This window comes from Theropithecus gelada, chromosome 7a, assembly GCF_003255815.1.
Source record: "Theropithecus gelada isolate Dixy chromosome 7a, Tgel_1.0, whole genome shotgun sequence".
Taxonomy (NCBI): Eukaryota; Metazoa; Chordata; class Mammalia; order Primates; family Cercopithecidae; genus Theropithecus; species Theropithecus gelada.
The window spans coordinates 3,131,342-3,145,644 of record NC_037674.1 but is presented as its reverse complement, the minus strand read 5'-3'; positions in this window follow the sequence as shown (position 1 = coordinate 3,145,644).

Here is a 14,303-nt window from a genome sequence, read left to right as displayed (position 1 = left end):
AGAGCTGAAAAACAGGTGAAGCAAAATGTGATAGAACTGAGAGGAGAAATGGACAAATCCCCACCTACATTTGTAAACTTGTGCATTACTTCTTCAACAACTGATAGAAAACTAGACAGAAAATCACCAAAGATATAGATGAACTCAACAAACTATAAACCAACAGAATCTAACCAACATTTATAGAACATTCCACTCAACAACAGCAGAATCACTTTTTAAGCATCCATTTTCATGGATATATGAGAGAAAAAGCCTCAGACAATTTAAGAGAATTTATTTCAAATATAGTATGTTCTCAGACCACAATAGAGTGAAACTAGAATTCAACAATAGAGATAATAAGAAAATCTTAAAATACCTAGAAATCAAATGACACACTCCTTAGTAGTCTGTGGGTTGAAGAGGCAGTCAGCAGGGAAATTTAAAAAACAAATTAAACTGAATGAAAAATAAACACATAACATCAAATTTGTAGAACACAACTATAGCAGCATTATGAAGGAAATTTATAGAACGGAATGCATTCCTTTTCAAAGGAAAAATCTCAAATCAATAAACTTCCAGCTCAAGAAATCAGAAATAGAAGAGCAAAATAAGCCCAAAGTAAGCAGGAGTAAGGAAATGATAAGCATAACAGCAGAAATTAATAAATTGAAAATAGAAAAATGAGAGAAAAATCAGTAAAACAAAAAACTGGTCCTTTGAAAAAGATCAATAAAATTTGCAAACATTTCTGGTGCTGACTGAAGAAAGAAGAAAAAAGAAATAGCAAATACATAGCAAAACAGGAAAAAAGAAAGAGGATACACATTACTAATATCAGAAATAAAGCAAGGGGTATCAATTCAAACTCTGAAGACATTAAAAGATTTATAAGGCAATACCAGAAACAATTTAGATAAAATGAACAGTATAAGTTTTACAATTTAGATAAAAGGAACAGTATAAAAGCACCACAACTCACTCAATATGAAATAGATCATTTGAATAGTCTTATCACTATTAAGGCAATTGAATTCATAATTTTAAAATTCTGCAAAAAAAAATCTGTAGGCCCACATGGTTTCATACCAGTTCTACACAATCTCTTCCAGGAAATCTATCAACTCAAACTAAAAGACCAGTATTACATTGCTATTAAAACCAGACAAACACAGTGCAAAAAGAAAACCATAGACCAATATCTGTCATGAATATACATACAAAAATCCTTTCACAGTTAGCAAATGTAATGCAATAGTATATAAAACAACTATATACCATGACCAAGAGGAATTTATTTTAGTGATGCAAGGCTGTGTGAATATTTGAAAATAACCATATTAATAAGCTAAGGAAGAATCACATGATTATATCAATTGATGCAGAAAAAGCATTTTACAAAATTTAGAACCCATTATTGACACAACCCTCACAAACATACTGAATAGACAGGAACTTTCTCAGCTTATTAAAAAGCATCTACAAAAATCTTACAGCTATATCATACTTAATGCTGAAGATTGGATGCTTTATCCCTAAGATTGAGAGCAAGGCAAAGATTTCTACTCTTAACACTGCAAATCCATACAGAACTGGAAGATGTAGCCAGCCCAGTTAGGCAGGGGTAGGACATGTAAATCATACATATTAGAAGGGGAGAAATAAAACTGTCCTATTTGCAGTGGATATTATCTACATAGTACATTTCCTGGAGTATACAAAAACTCCTAGACCTAATAACTGAATTCCATAGAGTTACAGGCTACAAAATCAACATGCAGTGATCAAATGTATTTCTGTATACTAACAATGGACACATGGTAGCCAAATTTAAAAATACAATACCATTAACAATAATTCAAAATTAAAATGGAGAAATACATAGTTTTAAATCTAGCAAAACATTTACAGGACTTGTGTGCTGAAAACTATAAAATGCCAGTGGAAGAAATGAAAACCAGATGGAAATAGAGAGCTATTTCATGTTCAGAGATCTGAAGACATAACATAGTAACAATGTCAATGGCTGGGCATAGTGGCGTGTCCCTATAGTCCCAGCACTTTGGATGGCAGAGGCTGGGGGAATACTTGAGTCCAGAAGCTCCAGGCTGCAGTGAGCTATGATAGTGCTACTGCACTGCAGCCTGGGCAACACAGAGAGATCCTGTCATCTAAAAAAAAAAAAAAAAAAAAGCAGATGGCAAATAAACACATTAAAAGATGTTCAACGTCATTAGCCATTAGGGAAATGCAAATTAAGACTACAATAAGCTATCACTACACACCTATTAGAACAGCTAAAATAAAAAATAGTGACAATACCAAATGCTGCAGAGGAGGAACCGAATCTCTCATACCTTACTGGTGGGAATGTACACAATGCTACAGCTATGATGGAAAACATTTTGGCAGTTTATTAAACAGGTAAATGTACTCTTAGCAGCCGGGCGCGGTGGCTCACGCCTATAATCCCAGCACTTTGGGAGGCTGAGGTGGGTGGATCATTTGAGGTCAGGAGTTCGAGACCAGCGTGGCCAACATGGTAAAACCCCATCTCTACTAAAAATACAAAAAGTAGACAGGCATGGTGGCACACACCTGCAATTCCAGCTACTGGGGAGGCTGAAGCAGGAGAATCGCTTGAATCTGTGCAGTGGAGGTTGCAGTGGGCCGATATCGCGCCACTGCACTCCAGTCTCCCGTGAGACCATATCTCAAAATAATAATAATAATAATAATAATAATATGTATACAACACTTAGTGTACACCCATGGGCTTTTATCCCAGAGAAATGGAGACTTATGTCTGCACAAATTACGCACATAATTGTTCATGGCAGCATTATTTGTAAATAGCCAAAAACTGGATACACCAGAATGTCCCTTACAGGTGACTGGCTGAACAAACCGAAGTAAATTCATACCATGGATTACTACTCAGCAACCAAACAGAATGAACTATGGATACAATGCCTGGGATATATCCCAAGGGCATTATGCTAAGTGAAAAACAGCCAATATCAAAAGGTCACACACTATACAATACTGTTTATATACCATTCTTGAAATTATAAAATTGCAGAGACAGGAAACAGATTGGTAGTGAGGGCTAGCACAAAGGTATCTTTGTGGTCATGGAAAAATTCTGTATTTTGAGTGTTGTGGCGGCTACACAAATCTAGATATGTGCTAAAATGACATAGAGCTATGCACTCACATTGTATCAATGTTCAATTCCTGGTTTTGATATTGCACTGTAATCATGTACGATGTGACTGTAGAGGAGAAACTGGGTTAAGGATCCGTGAGACCTGGGTGCTGCCTTTGCAACTTCCTGTGAATATTTATTTCAAAAGTTAAAATATCAGCGGAAGATATATGTGCTGGTATTTTTGGACTTATTCTGTACCATGGATCAATATGTTTATTCTTATGGTCATTTTATAGTAAGCACTGAAATCAGGTAGTGTCATGAGTCAATTACTAAAATACCTACATTGGGTGTACGTTGAAACTCAGACTCAGAGAGGTAGATACCTTTTTTAAGGTCCGTCATCTGGAAAGGGCAAAATGTATTTAAAACGAGATTTTCCTAATTCCAAAGATCTTGTCCTCTTACTGGCGTTAATACCTGCATACACTGATCACAAATGTACAGAAGTGACCTTGTGCTCGGGTCTTTACTATTCAATGTGCGGTCCCAGATCCCACAACACAAACATCAGCTGGAAGCTTGTTAGCAGTGTCGACCCTCAGCTCCTCCCACACCCCCTGACGAACTGAATTAGAAGAGCTTCAGGTGATTCCACGTTAAAGTTTGAGAAGCACTAGGCTCACTGCCCAATGTGTTGCTCCTATCAATTCCATATTCACTGCTTAAGTCATTTGATCAGATTGTGAATATGAGATAGTTGATCTAAAATGACGAATGAAGGTAATTTTGAATACCAGATCTTGAAAAACATGAGACGGTTACAATTTTACATTTTTGCATACCTTTGTGAAAATCCTTGGCTAGGACTTAGGAGTCATAAAACAAGTCTTGGTGAGAGTTTGTAGGGGTAGGTAACTAGGTGAGGCTTGGATATCACCCAGAACCTACCCCTGACAAGGGCAGGGCTGCTGTTTTACGGTTTCGACTTTTACATATTAAATTTTTCCATTTTACACATTAAATTTTTCCATTTGGTCTTGATTATTTCGGGCAAGAAATAAATTATAATTCAAATTGTTTATTGCCTCTAAGTAATGTGTCATTTCTGTCTGGCTCCTTTGAAGATTTTTATCTTTAGTTTTCACAAGTTTAATGATGTTGTGTCTTAGTATGGACTTTGGGTTTATTTTATTTGGGATTCAAGCTTCTTGAATCTGTAGGCATGGTGGACTGACAAATGCAGTCCTTCCCTCAAAAAAAGATACCCATGGAACCTGTGGACATTACCTTATATGAAAAAAAAAAAGGGGGTCTTTGGGGTAGACATGGTGGCTCATGCCTGTAATCCCAGCACTGGGAAGCTGAGCTGGGAGGATTGTTTGAGCCCAGGAATTTGAGAACAGCCTGGACAACACAGTGAGACTCCATTTCTACAAAATAAAAAAATTTTAAAAATTAGCCAGGCATGGTAGTGTGAACCTGTAGTCCCAGGTGTATGGGGGGCTGAGGCGGGAGGATCGTTTGACCCTGGGAGATCAAGGCTGCATCGAGCACTACTCACTCCAGCCTGGTGACAGAGTAAGACCCTGTCGCCAAAAAAGGGTGGGGGTGGGGAGTCTTCCAGATGCGATAGTTAAGAATCTTGAGATAAAGGGGTAATCTTAGATTATCTCAGGTGGGCCCTAAATACTATCACAGGGATCTTTGCAAAGAAAAGAAGAAAAAATTGCCACACAGAGAAAACACAGAAAAGAGAAGGCAGTGTAACCATGGAGGCAGAGACTGGAGTGATGGAGCCACAAACTGGAGCGCCAACAGCCCGCAGCTGGAAAAGGCCAGTCATGGAGTCTTCCCTGGAGCTCTCGGAGCCTGCGGACACCTTGATTTTGGTCCACTGATTTTTTTTATTTCTGACTTCAGGCTTCCAGAACTGTGAGAGAACACATTTCTGCTCTTTTAAAACAAGAGGTTTGCGGTGATTCATTATGGCAGCACAGGAAACTCATGCAGCACCTTTATATTTTTTACCAAATTTGAGAAATTTTCAGACATGATTTCTTCTGATGCTTTCCAGTTGCACCCTCTCTTCCCTCTTTTTCTTTAACTTTAGTGATTTGAATCTTAGCTCTTTTTATTTCTTACTTTTATTTTTATTGAGATAAGAGTCACGCTCTTGTCGCCTAGGCTGGAGTGCAGTAGCGTGCGGCTCACTGCAACCTCCGCCTCCAGGGTTCAAGCCATCATCCTGCCCCAGTCTCCCAAGTAGCTGGGATTACAGGCATGCGCCACCACGCCCAGCTAATTTTTTTGTATTTTTGTAGAGACAGGGTTTCACCATGTTGGCCAGGCTGGTCTTGAACTCCTGACCTCAGGTGATCCGCCTGCTTCGGCCTCCCAATGTGCTGGGATTACAGGCGTGAGCCACCAGGCCCGGTCCTAATCTTAGCTCTTTTTACTGTCTTACAGTTCCCTGAACCTCTGTTCATTTTTTTTTAGTCTCTTTTCTTTCTGTTATTCAGATTGGGTTAATGCCACTGATTTGTCCTCGTTCATTGTTTCTATTCTCTGTGTCTCCACTCTATTATTAAGTGTTTCCAGTTTGTTTTTCATTTCAGTTATTTTATTTTGCAGTTCTGTAATCTGCATCTGGTTCTTTTAAAAATAATTTCTATTTCTTTGCTGCATTTTTCTATTTTTTCAGTTTGTTTCAAGAGAATTTTAACCACGTGTGGAGGCATTTTTATGATGCCTGCTTTAAAGTTCTTGTCAGAACATTCCAAAAACTGATGTTGCCTCTTCTCATTCAAACTGTGGTCTCCTGGATCTTGGCTTTTGTGGGGTTTTCAGTTCCATCCTAGCCTTTGTGGATACTACGCTATGAGCCTCTGCATCCTATCCAATCATCTTCTTTTAGCCGGCAGTCCCCCTGGAGGTAGCACAAGGGCCAGGTGGGTGACTGTGTCCATCTTCCCACTGAGCCCTGCCAGTACCAGTGTGAACACTGAGCAAGCTGAGTTCACACCGCCTCCTTGCACTGCAGGGATAAAGGTTCAGCCTTCCTTCGCTGTTGGCCCCTTCTGGGTAGAAGCTGGGCACTAATTCACACCACCTCGTTGCCTACAAGGTTCAGGAGCTCAGCTCAGCTCATTGCTGGGCTCTGTTGACCCAGGGAGTGAGCAGCAGAGGGCTGACTTCCGTCATGGGCGTAGAGGCTCAGCTCACCCTGGACCCCTGACTCTACCATGGCAGGGAGACCTGTGTGTCTCACCTGTGTCCCCAGGCAGAGGGTGCACCATGAGCTCCCTGCTCAACCCCACTGCAGCAGACCACCACCTGCTCTGTGGCAGAGGCGGCAGGTGGAAATCAGCACCCTGCCAGGCCACCGACATGGATAGGAGTGGTTATTTTTTTATTATTACTTTTTTTTCCCTGACATCCAGCTGGAGTAGGGCTGGCATTGCCAACAGATTTTCTGTCCTTACCCCAGCTCTCCTGGCCCGAGGCTTAGCATGCCAGCCTGCCTGGGGCCTTCTGAGTCTGTGCCCGCGGTGGTCTGGCAGGAGGCTCTGTGGCTGCTCTGTGGGATACTGGGACACAACCCCACATGTGGTTTCCCACATTCCTAGGCCGCGGCCCCTTGCTCCTCCCACCTGTCGGTCTCCCCAAGTGCGTTTGTTGTGTTGTATCAGGGGGTTTTTAGTCTTGAGAGGAGGTCCTGGAGGAGCGGGGCTGCTGCATCTTGGTGGAGCTACAAGTCTTCATGCACTGGTGATTTTGTATTATTTTACTGGGTGAAGGGTTCTCATAAAAACCTGAAAATGACTCAAAAATTCCTTCTGGGACTGAAATTCTCAGTCTTTGTCATTTCGACTAGGTGAGACTCAAATCCTGTCCCATTCATTGCATTCCTAAGGCTGTTGGTCTTTAGGTTGCTACCCAAGAGAGGCAGGGAATGGTTTAGCGTTGAATGTGGACACCCAGCCACCTGGCTTCCCCTCCTGACTCAAACACTTAAACAGTCGACTTGGCCTGTCTTTGCCTCAGTCTGCTCATCTGTAGACAGGGGATAGTAACAGTGTTAGAAAGTGCCTGGCAGAGAGTAAATACTGTATCTTGCTATTATCATCATTCCTTGGCTTTGCAAATATTATACCCATGAATTCCCTCCTCTTATGGAATTCTCTTTTAATCTCACGTATTTTCTCACTCAGACTCTTTTCTATCTAAATTAACATGAAGTTTGAACTGGGAAGGTTCAGGTACAGAAAGGCATGGGATGAAGGACCTTCAGCTCTGTGTAGGGCGCAGGAGATCTGAAGAACAGCCTGGAAGAAGGATGTGGATGACCAGTCACCGCCTTTGTCCACCTGAGTGTTTTTAGAGAACAAGGGATTGCATGAAGAAACGGGATACAAACAATTGTGTGTAAGTGAGTCTGGGTTCAAATAATAGTTTCCTAATAGATCTTCAAAAATACTGTTCAACTTGCTTGTCCACTCAGCCAAATCCGGCCTTCCGGAAGTGAGCGAGAATACATCCTTTCCCAGCGGGTGCAGGTAGAAGGAACGGCGTCGTTCAGAGGGTCCAGATATTCCCTCCAGCTGCTGTGTCGTGAGTAACCTACAGGGAGCTTTTGGCTCCCTGCATTTGCTTGGCTCTTTTAAAAGTGTTAAAAATAAAGCATTTACATCATTATTTTATACACTTATTATAGGATTATTCATCTTAGACCAAAGTCTCATTCTAGTATTTTTGATTATAGGCAAGGCAATGGTCCAGATACTTTCTAAAGCAAAATTGCTTTCTGTATATATTGAAGAAAACCAATGGGAAGAAGATGTCTAAAGCAAGCATGCGTGAAGGCCTAGGGCTTTTTGTGTCAATATAAACAAAATGCAGCAGGGTATTTCCATGAGTTTCTTTTTGCCATATGGATGAAAGACTAGAAATGACACAAATTACATTGTTCTTTGTGGGGGGAGGGGTAAACATTAGGATGAAAGTCACTTCCAGAAGCTACTAGGTAGGCATGAGGTTGCAGGAGAGACTACAGTCTTCCTTCCATATTCGTGATTTTATCCCACTGCCCCTGCCAGACCTCTTATCAGGGCTATAAACATTTCTATAGCTATAAGCATATTTTCATTTGCATGACCTTCACTTATTTCTGCAAAGTCTGTAGCTAAAAGGCTGGGACACAGACGTCACCTGCTGCTCCAGCCCACACTCCCACGAGATCAGCCCTTATGCATCTCCATCCTGTCTGTCGGAGGCCGCAGCGCTCATCCTCAGCCCCAGGTGTGCAACAAAAAGGAGCTTCTCCTAACTCCTAATTGCATGGGAAGGCTGCAGATATTCCCTGGTTTTACTTGCCTAACCTTTAGGTATGTGTTGTATGAAACCACGTCTTTCCCATACTGATTTTTCATGAGGAGGGACATCATTCTGACAGGGATGTAAAAAGCAACAAAATGTTCCTCCTTCACTAACATAGAACCTCCTGCTCTAGGCCACACACAGGGGTACAGAGATGAATGGCATGGTCAGGCATGCACAGTGCGAGGGGCTGCAGGCCTGCATTTGGAATGTCTCATCACAGCCTCCAGTTGTCCCAGTAGCATGCACAGGGGGCGTGGGTGAGTCTGGATGGGCCATTGAAGACTTCTCTAGGGAGAGACGTTTGTGCGAGATCGCAGACGATGTGTGGGCATGTGCCAGGTGGCAAAGAAGAGAAGGCTTGTGAGGAATGAAACTTGGCATTCATAAAACCAGCGTCTTTCTCAAAAGCCAGTGTCTTGCATTTAAGTGGGATTAGAAATAAATATTCCCAACAATGGGCGTATGGAGGTGAGGAAGATCTGTGGCCCAGGGCAGCCCCGGAGAGAGGACCTTTCCCTGCCAGGACAGATCCTCTTCAGGAGGCCCCTGATGGAAAGGCAGTGGTGGGCCTGGGGATTCCAGGATGTTGGAATCCTGCCCTGGATGGAGAGGCTCAATGCAAGTGAGAAAACCAGTGATGGCCTCTGGGGCTTCCCTCACCTGTAGATTTCGGATACAGCAGGTAAGAGACAGATTTGGAAAACTACGGAAGCAGTGGGGCCTGGGATTCAAAAGAGGGAGACACATGGAAACAGTGGTGATGAGGGACCAGTAGATACCCATGACCTCAGCCTCCAGAGAACCCTGCAAACGCTGACCCAAGATGTGATCAGCTGCAGCCCTTCCTGGTTGATGACGTCTTGGGCTGCCCAAGTGTGGGGCTGCACACACAGGTACAGCCCAGGATTTTGTTTTCATAATGAAGCCTCTCATCTTCTCTAGGCTTCTCACCTCTTAGCCTGGGCTGTCATCCAGGTCTTGGAGAAGTCAAACAACTTGCCATGGGCAGGAAAAGACGGCCCAGAACCCAGAACCTGGAAATACTGCTATCTGGGGAGAGAGTCATGTTTCCCCTGGACATCTCTGCCCCAGCCCTCAGCTTTTGGGGTGAAGAGGTGCAACCCGATTACTACACGGCTGAGTGGATTGCCCTTGGATTGCGTCTAAAATTGCATGTCTATTCATCCATCAATTCACTGCATGAATATTTTGCTCATCTACCACTCAAGTAGAGTCAGCAAACATTTCCTGAGCACCTACTTTGTGCCTAGTACTATGTGCTAAATCCTGGGCACACTAATAAGACACATTTCCTATTATTGTTCAGAGTTGTGATTTATGAATAAGATGCATATTCTACTACACTTCAGAATACTGATTTTTTAATTGCAGTGAGGGAGGAGATAGGTCTGCAAATCACATAAGGCCTTTCCACCACTTTGCCCCACTAGGTAGGACTTTCTGCTATTGACTATTGGATTCTATCAAGTTCCTCAAACAGGTTAGAGCAGACAAAGGGTTAAGAACCACTGATTTAGGTGCCAAAGCCAAGAAAATAAAATACCTCTCAGGAAACGTAAGGACAAGATACATGTCCATGATATACTACAAGCAGTTTGAGAAAGTGCTTTCCAAGTTCCTGGAAAACAAGGATCTTTCCAAGGATTCTCTCCAGTGGCTGTTCACACGTGTGTGGGCTCAGGGACCTGGGCAAGGGCTGTGTGACCCATGGGCATGAAGGTTTAATCACAGGACATCATTTCTGCCAGGAACAGCATCATGAAGGATCTGCAGTCAGTGAGCAGGTCCCCAAGGGAGGCAGTATGGAGTGGAACCTGAGCTAGAGGCTGGTGCTGTGTCTGACTCCACTGAGGACTGGCCAGTGTGGGTCCTTCTGGCTGTTCCTGTGCCCGCCTGTGCTCAGCCTCCTCAGCAAAATGAGCAGCGAGAGAAGGTGACACCAAGATTCTTTCCAGCGCCTGAGCCTCTGACTCCAGCTGCCTGGCTCTGAAATCACCGGCTGCCCCATGAAGTCCACCACTCCCCTGTTGGTGCCCGTGCTCCCTCCCCTGAATCAAAAGGGCACTGGCCATGTCCCTACTGTCCTGGCTGTGTCCAGCCTCTACCAAGGAGTTACCCCATTCAGATCATCTCCTTGGTCCTTATCAGCAATTTGGGCTTCCCTTTCTTCCTGTGTCCTCTCCCTGTGAGCTAGTAAGTGCGGTCAAACAAACCAACCAACCAACCCACTGCCCTGCTTTGAAAAGCATTTCAAAGGCAGAGGGATTTTAGAATAGAGCACCTTCCCACCTAGTCATCCCTGGACCCTGTTCCCTTACATCCTTTCAGATCTCCTTCCACGTGAAGCGTGTGCCTCCAAAAGCAGTGGCAGGTTCTGCTTCACACCCCAAGAATGACGCCTGGCATACACTGATCCTGCTGCTTTAGAAGGAGATGCTCAAGCGCTGGAAGTCTGCTTGGCCTGTAGAAAAGGCTCCGTCCAGCGGCTGCGTACTGCGTTTTCCGTGTGTAGGTGAGAATGTGACTCTGACACAGGGGAGAGGGATACCGTCTTGCCACCCAGATGTGTATGACAGATGTACACAGGACTAGTACCCATGTGTACAGCATCCTGTATGGTGTGTGTGCAACATGCCTACCGTATATAGGTAACGTGTTGAGATCTGGGCAGACTTCCAATAGACAGAATTTGCATGAGTAAGGAAACCTGCCTCTCCCTGGGTCCTTTTAACAGTGACCTGACCTGAATGGCTGCTTACATCTTTTTATTAAAAAAAAAAAAAAAAATCTCCAAAGCAATGGTCTCACGTGCCAGTCCCTGAACAATGAAGTTTTCAACAACTTCCATCAAAACAAATAAAGCAGGACAATGTACAGTTAGCCCTCCATATCCATGGGTTCTGCATTCCTGGATTCAACTAACTGCAGAGCAAAAAACAAAACAAATTTAATGCATCTGTACTGAACATGTGCAGAGGTTTTTGGTGACGATTCCGTAAACAAAACAGTATGACAACTATCAACATTGCATTTTCACTGTATTTGGTATTACAAGTAATCTAGAAATGGGAAGATGTGTGAAGGTTATCTGCAAATATAACACCATTTTATACCAGAGACTTTAGCATCCACGGATTTTGAGATCCGGGGGGGTTCCTGGAACTAGTCTCCCACGGATACCAAGGGATGACTGTACTGTTTTCAGAAAATAAACTATAATCAACCTGAGATTATGTCCTTCTTTTTATGAAGTTAAAACATTTTTTCTTAATCAAATGATTGTGACAATAAATTATTTTAAAACATTAGGTAATTACTGGCAAAATAAAGAGACCCTCCCCCACCTTTTAATTTAGTGCTTTGTAAATTTAAAAAATCTGGTAACCGGCCTAGCGCCATGGCTCAGGGCTGTAATTCCAGCCCTTTGGGAGGCCGAGGTGAGCAGATCACGAGGTCAGGAGTTTGAGACCAGCCTGACCAATATGGTGAAACCCCATCTTTACTAAAAATACAAAACTTAGCCAGGCATGGCAGTGCACACCTGTAATCCCAGCTAGTCAGGAGGCTGAGGCAGGAGAATTGCTTGAACCTGGGAGGCAAAGGTTGCAGTGAGCCGAGATTGTGCCACTGAACTCCAACCTGGGCAAGAGAGTGAGACTATCTAAAAAAAAAAAAAAAAAAAATCTGGAAACCACCAATCTGTTGGGTAAAATTCCATGTTGGGTAATGAATTTGGGTTTTGTATTATACAGTTATTGAAGGAGAGAAGGAAGGAACAAAGGAAGGAAGGAAGGAACAAAAGGAGAAGGGAAAATTCAAGTATATCTGCATGGAAAAAAGTTACTTTAGGTAATATTCGAAGATTGATGACAACTATGGAAATTATTTACAATTTATAGCACAGACAAATATTTCTTAAGATTAATAAGGACTATAAACCAATAGAAAAATGATTAACACCTACAAATAGAGTGCTAAAAGAAATACTTTTTTACCCAAAATAACTACAAGATACCAATTTTCACTGCTAGATCTGCAGTTATTCAGAGTTTGATTATGCACCGAGACCTATGTGCTCATAGGAGTGTAAATTGCTGTAACTGTATGGAGAAAAATTTAGCGACTTTTCATAGGGTGATTCCACTTTGAGGATTTAATCCTGCAGATGTATTTGCACATGTGTAAAATGATGTATGTACAATGTTAGTCCTTGAAGCATTTCTGCAGTAGCAAAAAATTAGGAATACCATCGAAATTTCCATCCACTGGGGTCTAAGCAGATATGGAACACCCATAGAATGGAAGACTGTACATGTAAGTATGTATATATGTATGTATTTATTTTTTGAGGCGGAATCTTTCTCTGTCACTCAGGGTGGAGTGCAACAGCACGATTTCGACTCACTGAGACCTCTGCCTCCTGGATTCAAGCGATTCTCCTGCCTCAGCCTCCTGAGTAACTGGGATTACACGTGCTACCACACCTAGCTAATTCTTGTATTTTTCGTAGAGATGGGGTTTTGCCATGTTGGCCAGGCTGGTCTCAAACTCCTGACCTTAGGTGATTTGCCCACCTCGGCTTTGCAAAGTGCTGGGATTACAGGCGTGAGCCACCATGTCTGGCCAACTGTGCATGTATTTAAAAGAATGAGGTGGTCTCTATGAACTGATAGGACACTATCACTGAGATCTGGTGAAGAGAAAAAGTACAGCCAAGTACATGTGCACAGTAGACCACCATGTGAGTAGAGCAAACAAACAAGAAAGGACTGTAAAACCCTGTTTATCCATTGCTATCTCTGGTGATACAAGTACACAAGAAACTGGTTGTACTGGTTTGCTAGGGCTGTCATTAACACAGTACCACAACTGGGTGGTTTAAGCAACAGAAATACATTGTCTGGAGGCTGGAAGTCCAAGATCAAGGTGTCAGCAGGGTGGGTTCCTTCTGAGGCCTTGCTTCTTGGCCTGTAGAAGGCAATCCTCTCCATCTTCCTATAATCTTCCTTGTATGTGTGTCTGTGTGTCTCCGTGTCCACATTTTCCCTTTGTATAAGAACCCAAACTAGTTTATAAGAAATTAAGGCCCTCCCTAAGACCTCATTTTAACTTGATTACCTCTGTAAAGACACTATCTCCAAATAAGGTCACCTTCAGATTCCAGGGGTTGGGACTTCCACATGTCTTTTTTGGGAAGATCCCAATTTAGCCCACAGCATTGATAGTAATAATGGCCATAGAGGGAGGAGAATTGATGGCCAGAGCTGCGAGGGAAACTTGTTTAACAATTTTGACCTTTCTGCATATACAGCCTAATCAAAAATGAAATAAAGCAAGTTTAAAACTGCAGAAGAAAAGAATGAGGGTGGAGAAATGGTCAAATAACATCACAAAAGGAAAAAGTTGTAGGTATTTGAGGTCAAAACCGCAGTGAAGCAGCGGAAGGGCATGGTTCAAGAGGTAAGGATTTAGGATGGGAAGGAGAGCAGGGGTCGGTGAAGGAAGAAGAAAAGGTGTGAGTAGGGGCTGTGGGATACAAGATGTCAAAACACCTAGCACTCACCAGTCCATCGGTGACATTAGGGAGCCTGATCCAGCATGAGTGTGGAATCTGTGTTCACTCCCAGCAGCCTGTCCCCTGGTCACCCCAACCACTGAGGCTTTTCTGGACATGGCATGACGACCTGATATGGCGTTTCGTTGTCATTTGGGGTGTGATGTGGGACCCTGATGTGCTGTGCTTGCTGCTCCCACACACTACACT